Source organism: Crocodylus porosus, unplaced genomic scaffold (genome assembly GCF_001723895.1).
Source record: "Crocodylus porosus isolate Cpor-Errol unplaced genomic scaffold, CroPor_comp1, whole genome shotgun sequence".
Taxonomy (NCBI): Eukaryota; Metazoa; Chordata; order Crocodylia; family Crocodylidae; genus Crocodylus; species Crocodylus porosus.
The window spans coordinates 203,213,647-203,233,880 of NW_017728886.1; the positions used below are offsets into that span (position 1 = coordinate 203,213,647).

At 42.5% G+C, this 20,234-nt stretch overlaps 1 protein-coding gene across 1 annotated transcript in view; it reads right to left on the reverse strand.

Annotated features, from left to right (window-relative positions):
* The window catches only part of LOC109318787 (transmembrane protein 68-like), a 120,375-nt gene that overhangs the window by 93,920 nt on the left and 6,221 nt on the right, over positions 1-20,234 (reverse strand). The gene's annotated exons all lie outside the window — the stretch shown is intronic.

Consider the following 20,234-nt stretch of genomic DNA (forward strand, 5'->3'; position numbering starts at 1 on the left):
TATCAATCATTGACAGCAGAACAGTGGTGCTGCAGTTCCTGGAATACCCTCGCGTTTTATTTGCCTTGCTAGCAGCTCCAATAGACTCACTGCTGTAGAGGCTTTCTGAGAAAAGTTCAGACTGTGTTAGAAATTTCTACCAGTGTATGTCATCAGTGTTCCTACCTGATCCTCAGTGGTGTGCCAGGGTCACATTTATATGCCCTTTGGGGAAATTGTCCCATTAGCTTCCCTTCCTCCTCTGAGACATATGTACCAACTCATGCCCTCCAGGCTTCAGGAAGCAAACTCTAGGCCAAGCAAGACAGAGACCACCCTCTTGACTGTGAATGGAAGACTGTCAGTCCCTCAGACTGTAGACTGAAAGACACTGAAGGAAGGCACTGCCAATGCTGAGTTGGGTAAGGAGTCTTTGGGCCAAACTTTCTCCCCTCTACTCCTCCTATATCTGATTTCAAAGGGTCCCTCTAGTGATGTCAAGCCAGGGCCTCAAAGTGGAAATTCAGATCCATTAGTAAGGAAATGAAGGTTTTCTAGGACAGCCCAGAAAAGAATTTGAACTTTTGCTACTTTCCCCAAGAACCAAAACAAGACACCATTAAGGTGATAAGACAACATATCTAGTTTTCTTGAAGGCTTGGAAATTGCTATATGTACATTTTGGGGGCAGAGTTCAAAGCTAATTCTGCTTGTGAGGTAGGAGCATGGGGACAAATTCTTGAAGGAATAAATCAGTGCTGGTTTCTTTATTCACTCCATGGAGGGAAGAGGATTAGAGGGTATGCTAGATTATGAGTAACTGGCTCTTCTGTTTACCTTATAGTGCAGCATAGCAGATTTACGCAGGGAAGACTAAGCTATAGTTCTAAGCCAATTCCTCTGTGCAAAGAAAAAAAAAGAGAAAAAGAAAAGGGAACTCTTCCCTGAAGGAAGGAAATCCAACTTGTAAGGATTTGGAGTTAAAGGATCAAATAATTGTTTAGTTATTGTTGCATACTTTAAAATATATACCAGGAATGGTCAATCAGTATGGCATGCAGTGAATCGGGAAAGGGGCAGGCAGCACAGTGGCAGATAGGGCAGAAAGCAAGGCAGCTGATTGTGGAGGGAGCAGAGAAAAGGAGCAAACAGCTAAGCAACAGATCAGGCAGGAAACAGCAAACTGGCAAATGAGGCAGGGGAAGGGGATTGGAGTGGCACTTGGAATGATGGAGGGGTTTGATTTGTGGTACTCTTGCCAAGTAAAGGTTTGCCCCCACCAGTGTACAGTATGCAGTCAGACAGACTTCCAGAGATCTGAGTACAGTGAAACTATGTTTAGCTATGCAGCTGCCCTGCAGGTCTCTGTGTTCTCTCGATCAATGCAACCTTTTACATCTTGCATCCCATTGGTCCCAATAACTCTGGTCCCACCATGATAAATGACAAGCGGCCCCAGCGGGTGGTTGCTAACTAGCCTCTAGGGGGCAAGTGCCTCCCCTGACTCAGGAGGCACCAGTCACCCATGGCCCCAACCCTCTCCAGCTCCATCCCTACAGGGACTTCAATCCCTCTCTCTTCCCCCTGACTTACCTGCCAGAGCTGCCCTCAAGGCTGCCTGGGGCCACATGCATGTGCTGTACATGCACGTGGTGCCCCTTATCTCACCGCCTTCCTTCTGCTTCCTTCCAGCTCCCTGCAGGCTAGTACTCTGCCCGCCTGCAGGGAGCTCACTGCTGGCAGACTTCATTATAAAGGAGCTTCACTCCCAGAGACTTCACTGAGGCATAACTGTAATTTTTTTTTAAACTTCAGGTCCCACCTTCTCATCCCACCAGTTGAGAAACACTGCTAAATGAATAAAAAACTACTGTTCATAAAATAAAAGGGTACAAAAATATCAGCCTTATCCAGAGTTATTGCCATGAGTTCCCACGTGTTATTAGGATGTCATCCCTTGCTACTACTGTGGGTCACTTTGCCCTAATGTCCAGACTGCTGTTGGAAATTGTCACAGCTTACCATTGCCACTGCCAACAACAGCTGGCCATGGAGTGGAAGGTGGAATAGTAGTTATTCTTATTGTTTGGTAGCATTGGGGGGGGGGGTTGGGTTCTTATTTTTTCTAACTTAATTGTTCTTATTTTTTGTTGTCACACAGATGATGGGTCTGAGAATGTTCCTAACCCAGGAATGGTGTTGAACTGCCATCTACAAAAGGACCCAAGTTATAATTTGGTGCAGGGAGGATTTTTACCTAATTAGAAACAAAGGCGCCACAGACAGGCTAAAAAAGCCAATTGAGGCAAGAATCTTCTTAGTGCTTGTTTGATTGTGCTCGAGTGTTCTTCTTCTGGGCTGCTATTCTTCCTTCCACTTCCTGGCCAGCTGCTGGTGGTGGTAGAAGCAGTGGCAATGGTAAACCGTGGCAATTTCCATCAGGAATCTGCATGTTAGGGCAAAGTGACCCACAGTAGTAGCAAGAGGTGACAGCTTAATAACTTGTGGGCACTCCCAGCAGTAACTCTGCTGTATCATTTGGCAACCTCTATGGCTGCTTACAGATGTAAAAGAAAAAACAAAACAAACCAGTGCTTTACTTTAAACTTGGTGTGCCCTCACACCAAGCCCAGTGCATGCCCAGAAGAGGCATTGCATTGGTTGAACCCAGCTCACCCATCATCTGTATAGATCAGGTGCTTTTATCTATTGAATCAGCTATTAGATAAAAAGCACAAAAAAGCTCAGCAGAAGTGCCCAATCTGTACAGATGTTGCAGAGCCAGGTCAAAATAATGCACTGCTTCTTCCTGTAAAGCACTGCTAGTATCTATAGGAAGGACGATGGATGGCCTGGCAAATTGAAGCAATTGCTGGAGTACAAAAAGAGATTATACCATTTTGCAAACACAAATCTAAGGTACTGCTGAGGTGAGACCAAATAAACATCCTCAGTGCTGTCTGCATGACTTAGGACAAACCTTCTGTCTGGAATTAGGCCCTCTCCCCCTTAGAAATTCACTTCAATTTGTGCTAGCCTTTGAGGTTTTTTTGTCTCAAAATGAGGTCATAAGGCATTGCCCAGAACAAGCTGTTAGTTGAACTGTACAACAAAATCGCAAGATCCATAGATTTTTTTCTGTATCTGTAGGAGCCTTGAGTTGCAGCAGAGGAAATTTAGGTTAGTGATTTGGAGGAACTTTCTGATAGGGCTTTGCAAAATTTTGCCCCCCATTTTGTTTTGAAGCTGTTTCGATGCATTTGGGGCTTGAAACAGTGAAATCAAAATGAAACAAAAGCCTTCGAAATATCTTTGAAACAAAACAAGGGAACTGGAAACGTTTCGAAAGTTTTGAAACATTTCAAAGCCAGCCTTACTGGCTTCAGCGCCAGTCCCAGCCGGCAGCACCCAGTTCCTCTCATCTGGCAGCTTCCCCACATCCCCAGGAGGACTGCAGCAGCTGTGCCAGAGTCCTCCCAGGAAGTGCGTGCCCTGCATCTGCCTGCCAGCTGACAGACCAGCACTAGGCACACCGTGCATCCAGCACCGGGAAGATTGGTGCAGCATGTGGCTCCTGTCATCCCGGACAGCTCCTGCAGCCCTCCTGGGGGTGCTGGTGGGCCCCCGATCTGCATGCTGCATTTTATGATTCCCCATTATAACTTGTAGGCTAAACTGCAAAACAGCATCAAAACAGTGAAACAGTTTCGATGAAACAAAACGGAACAGTGATTTCAAAACAAAGCAAAACTCAAAATGAAACACTTCTGTCAAAACAGAAGTCGAGGTGGAATGATGCACAGCCCTACCTCCTGATTATGACAGTGATCAAGTATTGGAAAAGATTACCTAGAGAAACTGAGAATCTCCACCCTTGGAGGTTTTCTTGAAGCAGGTTAGACAGACACTAGGCTGGGTTGGTTTAGTTGGGGATGATTCTGCCTTATGCACAGAGCTGTACTAGATGACTTTGTGAGGGGCCTTCCAAACTTAGTTTCCTATGATCCACTTTCCCTTGTGAAGCATTCCATAGAAATGTTGGGACATGAATAAAGCCATTTATCCTTCTTTCTAGACAGAGATAGAACCTATTTTTAATCCATTCCCTATCCTGTTCCTAGTGAGAGTTTGCATGAGCTCTTTCCAATAGAGTCAATGATATCCTCTGTATTTAGAAATCAAGATTTCATCTGTTCTCTTTTCCCTTAGCTGGTGGGTGCATCCATCAGTAATCCAGGTAGAATAATGCTAGTCAAAGAAGCTGGGGTGTTATGGAGAGGCCTCATTCAGTTTCCAATTTAATCCATAGTATAGGTACCAGAGTACCAAATTTACCTGGCTAGAACACAGATTTGCTAACATCTCAAAATGCTCTTCCTTCTATAGACAACAGGCTTCTTCTGGTTAGTCAAAGTATCTGATGACATTTTCAAAAATAAATTAGGAAGAATACAATGACCCTAGCCCTAAGGGTAAACCAGCTTCTGCCTTGGGTACAGCAAAGCTCCTATTCCTCTAGGTCAGTGGTTCTCAAACTTAGCAATTTTTAAGTGGTCCATAAAGAAAAAAAGTGAGGGTAGTGGACCACTTAAACTGTTTTTTGTTCTACAAATCAAAGCACACACTCATAGTTTAATATCAGTAGTTTTACCTTGCTAATGCGATGGATGTGCCTGTTTTTTTTTCTTGGTGTCAGGACCTGGGGTATCTTACAAACTTCCTGCAAGACTCCTCTGTTTTCCATATTTTCCACTTCTCCCTGTAACTATACAATAAATAGGAAGGAGAGAAAAAAAAAAGTGATACTATATTGTCTTTCCCACTGAAGAAGCTATGTTCTTCAGAACTGACCAACTGAGGATTAGACCTTCTGATTCGGGGTAGAGAGAATATAGCTTAAAGCTTTTCTTCCCTATTAGGGACATGCATATTCTTTGTGTTACTGGAAACTCTAAAGTGAAAATAAAAAAATGTTAGAGAAGGTGGCAGAGCAGAAATGCTGGTATAATAATAGCACAAAGAGACCCAGCAAGTGAAAGTCTGGGTCAAATAAGATCAAAGGTTTTCTCTTTTTTCAGAGAAAGTGCAGCTGCTTGGAACATTTTTTATACAGTATAAATAATATCCCTGACAGCTCTTTTCTATTTAGAATACACCTCAAACCAAAGCTAATCACTGGCTATTGAATTTTATCACTGACTTTTAAGATGCAAAACAAACAAGAAAAGCTAGCCTGGACTTGCAACCAGTAAGATTTTTATGAAGTGCAGGACCTGAACCTCATCCTAGCTCTATGATAGTCTTCATGATTGTTAGAGCAATCATGTGCAGGATAATTGGGCAACACACTTAGGAGGTACTGGGAGTAAATGTTCAGCAAAAGCTCTGCAATACCTTTTCTTCTGCATTTTGGTGTCTGTGTGGAAATGGCTGATTTGATGCGTTGCTTCTCCTGATTTAGCTTTGAAACCTTTCTTTATAGAGGACAGGCATATGTATTGCATAGTATAAATGGAAGATGAGGCACTTGTATCAAACTGCAATTGTTACAGCAATTTAAGTGGCAGTTCTAAACCAGAGGAAATGGCAGCCTCCCTGCTGGTGCTGAAAGTCATCCTCAGAAAGCACCCACCTGGTAGCACCCTGTGCCACAGCCCAACAGAGAGATGTTGGAAAACGCTAAAGATGTTGACCCCAATATTTATTGGACCCGATGCCAAGAAGCACTGATAAGTAGAACTGAAAAAAACTGTAGCAGGGTGGCCTGTTCGTTTAAGGGCCATGGGGGTCTGTAGCCAATCAACCCTGTTCAGAGGAATAGCCTTTTTAAGAACAAGAGTGAAGAACAGGTGTAAAGAGGATCACGAGAACTAGTTGTGAAGGGGTCATCTGATTTCTGTGAACCACTGAAAGAGTTCAGGTAAAGGGAGAGCAGCGGAGAAAAATGCGTTTTCTGTAACTGATCTTGGAGCAGTTGGGAAGAGGTGTCATGGTCTAGGCTTCTTGCTGTGGTTAGTAATTATGTGATATCTTGGTATAGATCTAACTACCAGCTTTCTGTTCTGCTTTTGCAATTGCCAGAAAACACAAGATTTAGAGCACAAGAAAACAGGGGAAGGGGTTGTGGCTACCCTACTTGTTATACCCGCATATGGCTACATTGGGTAGCACTGAACTGAATGTGCATATAGACTTGCTGGGTACTGCTAGTTAATCAAGTCTGATCTTGCACATGCAGGACTTGTGTATGCCCTATGATGGGGTGACTATCTCAAAGAGCTATAAGTTACCCTAGGGTAAGTGAGTATTTCGTTCCAGGTGCTGGGAGTTTTTAGATCATCTTCAGGAGAATCGGCTAGCCGTTCACCAGCCTAACTCATACCTGAATGTATTTTACCATTATACTCTACAGGGGAAAAGCCAGCTCTGACAGAAGCTGGAATTGTATTTACAGGCGAACTATGAAGTAGAAAAAAAATAAAAAAATTTAAAAAAATACCTTTCATTGCTCCCTACCACAGCATAAACAACCTTGAGGGGTTTGCAGGTTTGTTTGTTTGTTTTTCCCTTACTAAATTCACTCCCCTAAGAAATTTAGGATTTCCTACCCTGAGGGACTGGGATGCTAGCTTTGCAATAGGCCAAAACCCAAGTTGCAGCTCTCTCAGCTTTTGGCCCTAAATGGGGTAGCTGAGTTTTATTCTTAAAGGACTAGAAACCAGAGTGAAACTTTTGTACATATTTTTGTACATACTTTTCATTGTCCAAGTTGAGGGGAAATATCTAAAATGAACAACTGGGAGGAATAGTGATGAGAGAATTAGTTTCTTTATAGTTTAATTTATATTGTATGTCTTAGAGTTATACATGTACTAAAATTGTTTCACAATCTATATATCCCTCATAAAACTAAGGAAAAAAAATACATCAATAACCATCTTACTAGTCAGTTAGTTCAATGTGTGATATACGGGTCTCCTAAATAAATACTAAACACACTTTTTGGTTTTTTCTTCTGAAAAATTGTCTTTTTATCTGTCTAACATTGGGGCCCAATATTAAAAAAAAATACAATTTGAATTGAAAGGATACACACAAATCAGACCTGCTGAAGAAATAAGTTGTATAAATGCTTACTTGCATTTAGTTGCATTGCAATTAACTTGAACTGTTAAAGATAAAGGCTGCTGACAGATGTGAAAAAACAGCCCTTTACTTCAAGCTCAGTGCACCCTTGTACCTAGCACAGCACATGCCCAAAAGAGTCACTGAGTTAGTCTGACCTGGCTCACCCAACATCTATAGATCAGGAGATACAAGCACCAAAAAGCCCTGCTGAAGCTAACAGGTGATCGAATCAACTTTAGATAAAAGTGCCAAAAAGCCCTGCTGAAGCGCCTGATCTATAACAGACATTGGGAAGCCAGGTCAAACCAACTTGCTTCCTCTTCCAGTAAAGCATTGTTTTGTTTCATTTTGTTTTTTCAGGTCTATCAGTTTCACTGATACTGAATGGAAAATGTTTAATGCTTAGCTTTGCAAGCACAATTAGGAACCAGGCATATCTGAAGGTATGTCCCTGTTCAATCTAATCTGCAAAGAAAGAGAGAGTGGTTAAAAAAAACACAGCATTAATTGGAATGTTTATGTTCTGACTTCAGAAAATATCTCCTCTCAGTTTGATCATAGAAAGTGAGGATTGAAAGGGACCTCAGGAGATCATTTAGTCCAACCCCCTACTCAAGCAGGACCATCCCCAACTAGATCATCCCAGCCATGGCTTTGTCTAGCTGCATCTTTAAAATCTCCAAGGATGGAGAGTCTACAACCTCTCTGGATAACCTATTCCAGTGTTTTACTGCTCTTCTAGTGAGAGAGATTTAACCTAAACTTCCCTTGCTGCAACTTGAGACCATTGCTCCTTATTCTGTCATCTACCAGGACTGAGAACAGTCTAGCTCCACCCTCTTTAGGACCGTCCTTCAGATAGTTGAAGGCTGTTATTAAATTCCCCTTCAGTCTTTTTTCCAGGCTAAATAAACCCAGTTCCCTCAGCCTCTCCTTGCAAGTCATGTGCCTCTACCCCGTAAGCACTTTTGTTGCACTCTGCTAGACTTTCCAATTTGTCTACATCCTTTCTCTAGTAGGGAGCCCAAAACTGGTCACAGTATTCCAGATGTGGCCTCACCAATGCCAACTAGAGAGGAAGAGTCACTTCCCTTGATCTGCTGGCAATGCTCCTACTAATGCAGCTAGTGTGCCATTATCCTTCTTCACAACAAGGGCACACTGTTGGTTCATATTCAGCTTACTATGCACTATAACCCCCGAGTCCCTTCCTGCAGAGCTGCTGCTTAGCCAATCAGTCCCCAGCCTGTCGCAGTGCATGGGATTGTTCTGTCCTATGTACAGGACATTGAAATTGTCCTTACTGAGCCTTATGAGATTTCTTATGGTCCAATCCTCCAATATGCTGAGGTCTCTCTGAATCCTAACTCTATCCTCCAGCATATCTATTACTCCCCCCACCCCCCATTCCAGCTTGGTGTCAGCTGTAAGCATGCTGAGGGTGCACTCCATCCCATCTTCCAGGTCACTGATGAAGATATTAAACAAAACTGGCCTCAGGACAGACTCCTGGAGCACTCCACTTGATAACGGCTGCCAAATAGACATTGAGCCATTGTCTACTAAGTCTGGTGATTCAGTCAGTTTTCTATCCACTTTATAGTACATTCATCCAACCTGTACTTCCTTAGCTTGCTTGTGAGAATGTTGTAGGAGACCGTATCAAAAGCCTTGCTAAAGTACATAGGCAGGCAAGGTTCTTTGGGTAGATGTGATATCTTTTATTAAACCAGCTAAAAAAATTGGGAAAAAGTTATTTGCAAGCTTTCAGGCACAAATACCGTTCCTCAGGCATAGGGAGACTGCTGGCATTATGTGTTCTCCCTGGACTCCCACAGGTAATTGATATTTTTATCTGTGACACCTAATTCCCTGTGGGTGCCCACTTATCAGACAGAGAGAGTGATTGTCTTGTGAGATCTCAATGGTAATCCTCAAAGGGAATTTACAAAACACCTTTTGTATACAATCCTAAGATCTTCATAAATCTACTGGATACAAAGAATCATGGACTTAATATAGATATTAGATTTAAGACCCATTAAAGCCTGCCTGACATCTGACAGCCAAGGTAACCTGCCTCCAACTGACCACTTGCATTCCTTCACACATTTCCCTCCCTTTCCTCCGCCCCTCAACTGTACCCATTGTCTTCCTAACTTCCTCTCATTTGCATTTTCATAGATATTCCTGCTGTAAATGTGCTTCTTTTCTACCTTGGAGAACATCCCACCAGCAAAGTTGCTCTATGCCTGACAAAGGGTATTTGTGCCCAAAAGGTTGCAAAGAACTTTTTCCCAACTTTGTAGTTGGTCTAATAAAAGATATTACATCTACCAAAAGAACCTTGCCTGCCTATGCCTTAACACCAACATAGCTACACCCAACAACCTTGCTAAAGTCAAGATATATCACATCCCTGCTCTTCCCGCAGCCACAGAGGTATATCTGCATCCACAGAGCCAGTCATCTCAAAGAAGGCACACAGGTTGGTCAGGCATAACTTGCCCTTGGTGAATCCATACTGACTGTTCCTAATCACCTTCTTTGCCTCCAAGTGCTTAGAAATGGATTCCTTAGGACCTGCTCCATGATTTTGAGGGACAGAGTTGAGGCTGACTGGTCTATAGTTCCCTGGATCTTCCTTCTCTTAAAGATGGGTGTTATCTTTGCCTTTTTCCAGTTATCCAGGACCTCTCCCACTTGCTCTGAGTTTTCAAAGATGATGGCCAGTGGCTCTGCAGTCACATTAACCAATTCCCTCAGCATCCTTGGGTGCATCACATCCAGCCCCATGGACTTGTACATGTCCAGCTTTTCTAAGTAGTCCTTAACCTGTTCTTTTTCCACTGTCACCTGCTCGCCTCCTCCCCAGACTGTGCTGCCAGATGCAGTAGTCTGGCAGCTGACCTTGCCTGTGAAGACTGAGGTGAAAAAGGCATTGAGTACTTCAGCCTCTTCTGCATCCTCTGTCCAATGTTGCCTCCCCCATTTAATAAAAGACCTACTCTTTCCCTGATCCTCCTCTTGTTACTGACATACCTATAGAAACCCTTCTTGTTACCCTTCACATCCTTTGCCAGCTGCAACTCCAATTGCACTTTGGCCTTCCTGACTTCATCCCTGCATGCCTGAGCAATACTTATATTCCTCCCTAATTGTTTGTCCAAGTTTCCACTTCTCATAAGTTTCATAGACTTCATAAACATTAGGGCTGGAAGGGACCTTGTAGATAAACAAGTCCAGCCTTCCTTTCTGTGGTTTAGTTTACTGAAGAATCCCTTGCTAAGCCAAGCTGGTCTTCTGCCATACTTACTAGTCTTCCTGCATGTAGTGGGATTGTTTGTTCCTGTGTCCTCACTAAAGTTATTTTAAGTACAGACAACTCTCCTGGACTCCTCTCCCCCTCAGTTTGGCTTCCCAGGGGATCCTGCCCATAAATTCCCTGAGTGAACTGAAGTCTGCTTTTCTGAAGTCCAAAATCCTTACTTTCCATCTTTCCTTTCCTCGGGATGCTAAGCTCAATCATCTTGTGGTCACTGCTGCCCAAGTTGCCACCCACTTACTACATTCCCCACCAATTCTTTCCTGTTTGTAAGCAACAGGTCAAGAGCACAGCCCCTAGTTCATCTCTCAAGTACTTGCATCACGAAGTTGTCCCCAACACTCTCCAAAAACTTTCTGGATTACTTGTGCACCGTTGTATTTTTCTCTCAGCAGATGTCAGGGTAATTGAAGTCCCCAATGAGAACCAGGCCCTGTGATCAAGAAACTTGCACTAGCTGTTTCAAGAAAACCTCATCTATCACATCCTCCTGATCTGGTAGTTGATCAGATAAAATAGTGAAGCTTCTTGGGACATGGGTATGTGGGACCTGAATTCTGGAGCAGACAATATGTTACACCTAAAATGAATCATACCAGAAGTTTTATTTAATTTATGGTAGCCATTTTAACCCTTAAGCCTTCTGCTGATAACTCAATTTATGACGAAGGATCCAGTCACAAAGTGGTTCATTTTTATATAATAGGGTATGAAGCATGAGTGGTAATATCAGTACTACAAAATGAAACAATATTGGGTGTAACTGTGTCAAGGTGCCCTCTCCGGCACTGGGTCTCCACGCTACCACGGAGACCCTGTGAGGCCTCCTTCAACCCCTACAGCCTCACCCAGTCCTCCGGCCTTACACAACTACAAAACAGAAAACTCACACTCGTGTTACAACATAAATTCCAAGCCAACTGGCTAACCATCATCCATATCCCTACCAAGGTTTCCTCTGCCCAGTATGTATCATCAAGCAGACACTGCTCAGGCCATCAGGCTTCTCTGCTCTGCTTACTCCAGTAGACCTCCCTCTTCCTTGACTGCCAGAGGAGAACTGAGCTCCCTAGCTTCAGCCTGGGTTGCCTTTATATAGGTCATGCCCTGCCCCCTTCCAGTCAGATGACCAACTGCGGCTGCCCTGGCAACCCGCACCTGTACTTCTTTGTAGGCGCAGGGCCGCTTCAGTGCCCTGCGACAGTAGTGAATATTCTCCTTTCCCCCAGTCTTGCAAAACAGCAGTTCTCAACATGCAGTATCCTGGTAAAGAGATAATATGTATTATAAGAAACATGGTTCCCATGTCATTTTTTTCTAGTGTAATTTCTGTTTAAAATGGAGTTCTAGGAGTTTTATTTTTCAATGTTTCCACCCCCAGTATAGCTTGGTTATTTTATGCCAGTCTTTTTTCATAAGTATTTTAGATTTTTGTTCCTAATTCTCTTTGCTCTGCAACTGTGTGTCACACTCCTTAAAACTCAGTAAATCATTAGTGAACTTAAATAGTGGGGAAAGCAGTAGCTGACAGATAAGTTAGCTGAGCAATTTTGGATAAAATATGAACTAGATGGTTCATGGAAGTTTCATTCTAATTTGGACTAAAATCAAGTCTATATATATATATATATATTCTCATATAGGGATACATCCTCTTTTGAAAACTCTTGATGAAAGCCCATATACAAGTGGATACAGATATATTTTTATTGTGCATTTTACTTGTGGTTTACACCATCACATTTTTTTTCAGGCTGGCCATAAATATGTGAATTGCTCTGTTTATTGTGGTTCATTTAACGTTTTAGCAGATTAACAGCAAGGGTATAATTCCATTTACATCAGTGCAAGAGCTATCAGGACTAGTAGCTCACTATTTACATCAATTCCCTGTTCTGCTTCTGTACTCCAATACCTTTTGCTCAGTATTCTTTCATTTTTTTTCCATTTTGACATAGGAGATAAGGTTAGTTCCTTAATTTGCAGTTTTCCCTACAAAAGGTGCTAAAACTTGTTCCTAGTACCTGTTACTTGAGCGAATATCTTTTCCACATAAATTTGCACTAACAGGCAAGTTATCATCTGTTTTCAAAAATTATTTTAGTCAGAGACTAAAATAAAGTATGTTACTTTGAAAATAGAATGTAAATTGGGCATTAAGAGGAATATTAAGGACATTAAGAGGAGCAGAGAGGCTCAGCACTGACGTTTGTGAATAAATACGCCAAAAACATTTATTTTCCTTCTGCAACTACTTCAGTTCTAAGGTTTTTAAATATTATGAGCTAGATCAGGGCTGGCAAAGTCCAGGCTGGATCAGGTTCGTGGTAGACTCCATTTCCCAGCATCCCCTGCCTGCCTTGCTGCCGGTCTGTTTCCATGGAGACACCAGGATCTGTGACAACACAGGGCCAGGGCTTCCATAGAGTGTGGCCCCAGGCATGCTGACAGGGTGCATGGCTGGGCAGGGAGCTTCTTTGGGGCCAGGTTCCTGTGGCAGTAACAGCATGGTCTGGGGAGAGCTGCAATCTGCTGCCCAAATGCTCTGGACCATGCTGTCTCTGCTGCAAGACCCCGGCCTGGGCCCCAGAGCAGCTGCCTGCCCAGCTGTGCATCCTGCCAGCACTGTTGGGGCCAGTCTCCATGGAAACCCTGGCCCTGCACTGTTGGCGTTTCCAATGCTGGGGTCTCCATGGAAAATAACCGAAGTGTATAGCACATGGGCAGGCAATTATTTTGGGCAGAGGGCCGCTTGGGCCGGATAGAGTGGCTTGGCGGGCCGCATCCGGCCCCCGGGCCACATTTTGCCCACCCCTAGTATAGGGGGGATAGGTGGTCTGGGCAGCCTCTGCTCTTCCAAAAACTCCTGCCTACTCTGCTGGGGGAAGCTGGGAAATGGAGTCTGGCTGCCAGCCCAATCTGCCATTTTGCTCATCCCTGAGCTACCTGCTGCTCTTGTGTTGGAGTTTATCCAGAATAATGCCAATTAAATCAATAAAAATAGTTACTTTAGGTTTACACTACTCTAAATGAAAGAAGAAAGTCAAATCTCTGATGACTTCTTCCAAGATAAAGCTTTATTTCAGTGGGATAAAGTTGTATTCTTAACCTCATTAGACTAGAAGCACCTCTCATTAAACTCAAGGCACCCCTTAGAAAATGCCTTCTTAGCTTTCAGTCATTTTTAAACTATCAAACAATAATAGAGTGATTCTCCTCATGTTAAGAACTCAGAAAGACCACAACAGGTTAGAAATGTTTTTGACACTATGGATTTCTGTTTGAAATCTCTGGGTTTATCTTGAGAATCATGTGCAGGTGTTTGTGCACCTAACAGTGCTAATATAGCACAACAACCTTGAAAGGATCTTACAGCACCCCAGGGTGCCACAGCATCCTGGTTAAGAATCACTGCTCTATCTTCCTTGTCAGCTGCTTTTGACAACAGCTAGGTGTGCTTTCTTTCAGTTCTTTTGCTTCTGGTGGTTCTGTCCTTTTTCTACTTCTCTTACTTTTTAGGCAGACAGTGAATCAAGCAGACCTTTAACTGATCAGTGTTTTGTAAGTCTGGGCTTCTGTATAATACAACCAGATCCAAATGGCTCTTGTGAAAACATACAAAGGAGCAATTTCCTATACCATAGAAGTTCCACAGGGCTCTTTCCTGGGTCTTTTACTCTGCACTTTGTCTCTGACTGATTTCCTTCACAAATACTTATTCCTTCCAACCTTCTCAATGTTGATAGCACATAACCCCCCTCCCCCCCGCAGTATAGACCTGTCTTGTCCAAACTACAATCTCCATCTCTCTCCACTATATCCTTGTAGATGCCTAACCATCACCTCAAGCTCAATATGGCTAAAAAGAGCTCCCTTTCTTTTCCCTTTAAATATGCCTCTCCACTTTCCTAATCACTGTGGACAACATCACCACCCTGTATTTCATTACGGTCTACAACCTGCACATGACCTTTGACTTAGACCTTTGCCTAATTCTGCCTATGCATAGAGATTCTTTTTGCCATCCACATAATTGAAACTGTTATTCAGGGTCTCATTATCTTTGGCTTGATTACTAAACAATTCTTCTCATGTCTTGAAAAATGCAGTCTTGCCCCACTTACACATTCAGAATGTTGCTGTTAAGATAATTAGACTGTTATTTTGATTGCTTCTCCTTCTTCCAATTGCCCCTCCTCCTCTACTGCATCAAACAGCTCTAGAAATGTAGAATACAATCTGGTCATTTGCTCCTTCTTCCTTCTGTTCTCACTATCTGACCTTCTCCCACAGATCACAACTCTGACATGGTGAAAAGGTTTGTGTATTACCAGAGACCCCAAAAACAATGCTGCCTGGAGTTCTGTATTCCTGGTAGGATCATCCATGGTGTCATGGTCAAAAATGAGGTTTCCAGATTCATAACAATCCAAAAGCAAAAGTTCTCAGTAGTGGAGCAGGCAGATAAAGAAAGAATAATTCACAATGGCTGCAAAGGCAGATGAAGCCTGCAGCAAAATAGAAACAACTGGTTCTTTAGGTTTTCATTGCCATCAGATTAAGATTTCCTTCTTGCAAAGTACTGTGAATTTGCTGATGCATGTCAGCACCCCCAAGTTAAAAGAAGACATGCACAGGTGTCTTTCTTTAATAGCAAGTCCTACAGCCATGGGTGAGTGGTGACGAGGTCAGGTGCTAGTGATTACCAGAGGTCATGGACCTACATGGAGATGCCATGTGCATCCCACCTCTGGGTAGGCAGGGGGTGCAGCACAACAGGGAGCAAAGCACTCAGGCTTCCACCACACCAATTAAATAAAAGAGTGAATTTACCTCTCATATAAAGAGTTTTTAGTATAAAAAGGGTAATTGCATAAGAGTGAATGCGCACATACAGAACCTGCATAAAGCGAAGGAAACCTGTAATGAAGTTTGCAACATAGAATGAACAACTCTAACACCTGGCCATCATGCACCCTGATGAACAACTCTAACAGTGAATGGCCAGAGAACTTGCAAGATTTGATATTATCATTGTTGCACTTAGTGAGGCCAGACACACAGGAGAAGCAGCTCACAGCATGATGGTGGCTAAATCTTTTGTTTGGAAGGAAAAGCAAAAAAAAAAAAAAAAAGAAGAGGATATATCCATGGTACTGGTTTTGCTATAGAGACCAAGAGTGTTGTTCAGATGCTAGAGTGTCCAGTTAGCACCAGTGGACATCTCATGACCATTGTCTCCAACTGACCAATACACAACACGCAACAGTCATTAATGAATATGTCCTAACCCTTGATGTAGATGATGAAACCAAAGAATTTTATTCTAAACTCAACCAAGTCCAGGCCTCTGTCCCCAAAGAAGACATGGTAATGGTTCTTGGCAATTGTAATGCTAGGGTGGGCTGGGACTCTGAGCTATAGAACAAAACACTTGAAAAGGAAGGGGTGAGGAAAGTGAATTCCAAAGGAATTATTCTCCTGAGCAAGTGTTAAGAACGTGATATCATTATTACAAACTCCTTATTCTTCCAAAGCAAGAAATGGAAGATATTATGGATGTACCCCCACTCAAAATACTGGCACCTGATTGATTATGCCAGTGTATACCTGGGACCATAACAATGTCTGTATTGCCAGTGCTATGACTGGTGCAGATGACTCCTGGACAGAACATGTCATATGGTCCCATCATGCACAAAACAATGCAAGCAAAAGAAGCTATCAAGGAAGAGGCTCAATATCAAGTGCTTGAAAGACCCTGCTAGTAGTGAGTATTACGACAGTACTCTCCAAACTCCTTGATGATCTTCATACCATTGTTCATTGGGAGCACCTCAAGAAAGGCAACCACAAGGCATACAAAAAATCCCTAAACTATCTTGCTAAGAAACATCTCATTAGTTCAATGAGAATGACAGGGAAATCCAAGCTCTCTTAGACAGAAAAAGACCTTTCAACACTTGGTAGAATGAAATGAACTCCAAAAAGAAACAAGAGTTATCACCACATTACAGCCAGGACCCAGAAAAAGATTTGAGAGTAAAAGAAGAAGTGGTTGGAGGACAAAGCAAAAGCTATTCAAAAGTCTGCCAGTAGCCATAATGTGTAGTTTCTTCAGCACAATCAAAGCTATCTGTGGGCCAAGCAAACAAAGAACCATCCCTCTGAGGCATAATACTCTTTAAAGACATTTCCAAAATCAACACACAGTGAAAGGAGCACTTTCAAGAGCTCCTGAACTGAGATTCAAACATCACAGACAGCACCTTCTAAGCCATTTCACAACATCTCATTAAGAACGACCTTGCAGATCCACCAGCTTACCAAAAGCCCTTGAAAGCCATTAAGCAGATGAAAAACAACAAAGTATGTGGTCCTGATGGAACAGTAACTGAAATTTATAAGGAAGGCGAAAAGAAACTCTTTCTCCAACTGCACATTGTTCTTATGAAAATCTGGAAACATGAGCATATTTCCAGTGACCTGAGAGATGCCAAAATCATTACTGTATTCCATGTCCACTGCAATTAGCATGGTATTACACACCCATACATAGCTGGGAAAATCCTTGTCCACATTCTCAATAAAAACACCATTTTCACCAAGGAGATTCTACTTGCATCCCAATCTGGTTTTAGACCACTCAGAGGTACAATAGATATGATCTATGCTGCTAGACAGCTGCAGGAGAAGTGCCTCAAGCAACACTGAAATCCTTACATGGTCTTCATTGACCTGATTAAGGCCTTTCGTTCAATCAACAGAGAGGCTTTGTGGAAGATCCTGATGAGATTTGGATACCTGTTAAAATGTTACTATCATCAGACTCCTTCATGATGAAATGACAGCAACCATCCTAAGAAATGGCTCAAAAATGCCCCCCTTCATTATTAGAAGTGGAATTATTAGAACTTCATTATTAGAACTGGAATTAAGCAAGGATGCATGACTGAACACTTTTCCATCTATATTGTAGCTATACTGTGTTTCATTGCCAGGGATCCTGGTTTTCTCTGATAAAAAAAAATATATCCCAAATTTTCTGATTTAAAAAGTGACCCAAAATCCATGTGCCCGTACGTGCATGCACATGCACACACATACACACACACACACTGTAATTATCAGCTTATTGAAATTCAGTAATGAAGGTGTTGGTTATCTTGGATGTGGAATGCAATTGGTTGTTGTTAAAGAGATTCCTGTTTATGTGATACTGGATGCTGACTCCAGATAGAAGCAGGGATCTTGGTTTTCTCTGATAAAAAATAAATCCCAAATTTTCTGACTTAAAAAAATAACCCCAAATCCACATTTTTCTGTGATTTAAAATAAAACACTACTATTATATTTGTCTGTGTGTATGTATTAGTAAAAAAACCAAAAAACCCCAAATCCACGTCTTTCCATGATTAAAATGAAACACCACTAGACATAGATATAGTATATTGTGGTAAAGTGGGGCTTCCCAACTAGCCACAGTGCTAGCTTCCCCACTTGCTTTTGGGTATGCTACCTGACTCTCCTGCCGTGCCTTGTTGTTAATTAATTAAGTTGTTAATGCCAGGGAGTGCTATCCATGGCTCTGTTCCTTCCCTACACTGCAGCCCAAGCCTCACAGATGGCATCCAGATGACACAGTGCTCCCAGTCTACACCTGGACCAAGGTTAGGCCTCATTACCAAATAGGCCTGCCAAGATAACCAACACCTTCATTACTGAATTTCAGTAAGCTGACAGTTACATTGCGTGTGCCCACTCAATTGGAGAGTTCCAAGTCACTCTTGGTTGGTCCTGTCAAGTGTATGAAGTGCTTGGACTCACTGTCAACTTCATGATTACCAAGATACTTACCAGCCCATCTCAAGCCAATCAAGTGCTCCTCTCCATATTACAGTTAGAGGGAAATATTAGGAGAACATCAAGGATTGCCCCTGCCTGGGAAGCCCCCTTTTCCAAAAAGTAAATACAGATGATAATATTCAACATCAAATAAAATCTGCCAGTGTTGCTATTTGGCATCTCCTAAAATCATGGCTTCAGTAATCAGGACGTCAGAACCCAAGCCACAGTTTTTGTCTCCCAGGCTGTTGTCATTCCTACCCTGCTGTATGGGTGTGACATATTGGAAACACCTGAAAGCCTTGGAATGTTACCACTGGTGAGGTCTTCAGAAATTTCTCCATATTAGTTGAAAGGACAGAAGAATGAATACCAGTGTTCTGGCTCAAGAAATTCTACCAGCTTTGAAACCATCTTTATATGGCACCAGCTCTGTTGGCCAGGGCATATCATAAAGGATGCTTGATAACTGGCTTCCAAAACAGGTCCTATGCTCCCAACTCACGGATGCCCACCACTTTAGTATTGGGCAAAAGATTCAAAGACACCTCAAAGGTCAGTCTGAAGAAGTATGATATTAACATCAGTACTTGGGAGACTCGGGCTCTAAATCTCTCCCAAACGTATTGATCACTATGAACAAACTTGCCTCCCTATGGAGGCAGAGAGACAAGAGAGAGAAAGGGAAAGAGCTGTGACCCAACATCACCCACTTCTTCCTTCAAGGACTATCTACAGTGTCTGCAGTTGAAAATGAGGATCTTGGATTGGCCTCCTTAGCCATCTCTAAACTCACTGATGACTCCCCTATTTACTAGAAAAAACAAACAAACATCAACTTTATATCAGGAGACTGGTGCCATTTACAACTCACATACCATCTCCCTGGATTTGGATGCACCTTTAACATTTAATCTTCTTAACAAATACCTTAATAAGGCTGTGAACACATGTACATTTGGAACTCTTTCAAAAGAGAAGTAGTTCAAAAGAGGCGGGCAGCTGTTATGTTCTCAGTTTTATGGGTGAATGCACTCAGAACAACTGAAATGTACCAAAACCAGATTCAACTTTAAATCTGGATAAAGCAGTGCTAAAATCTGGATGAAGCAGTGTTAAAATTGGATCTGGTTTTCCTTAGTTTGAGTCATTCTCTGCTCATTCACAGATAACAATGAGAACATAACAGTCAAGCATTGGAATAAGCTACCCAGAGAAGTTGTGGAATGTCTATCCCTGGAAGCTTTCAAGAGCAGTTGAGGCAGACACTTGGCTGGGATTTTTTAGTTAAGAATGATTCTGCTTGACCAGGGTGCTGAACTAGATGACTCTCCGAGGTCCATTCAACCCTGCTTTCCTATGATCCTATTACAGCTTCTGTCCTTTTGAAATATTGCCCTTTAGAAACGATTCCAAATGTGTGTGCGTGTCAATATCAGTGAGTGCTAATCTATTGGATACAAAAAATCATGGACTTAATGTAGACATTAGATTTGACACATTACAACCTGCCTGTCATCTGGCACCCCAGGTAACCTGCCTCTAACTGACCACTTGCATTCCTTCACACATTTCCCTCCCTTTCCCCCCCTTACCCATTGCCTTTCTAACTTCCACTCATTTGCATTTTCACAGATGTCACTGTTGTAAATTGCTCCTTTTCTACCTTGGAGAACACATAACACCAGCAGGGTTGCCCTATGCCTGATGAAGGATGTTTGTGCCCAGAAGGTTGCGAAGAACATTTTTCCCAACTTTTTAGTTGGTCTAATAAAAGATATCACATCTGCCCAAAGAACCTTGCCTGTGAACATCAGTGAAAGGTCTTGACAAACAACTTTGCAGCACTGATGTAAAAATCGCGGTTCGTTTCTCGGGAGGCGGAAAAAAACCTTCAGCCACAGACACACTCTATTAGCAACACAAAAGGTATATATTTGCAAATAGGGTCAGAGAG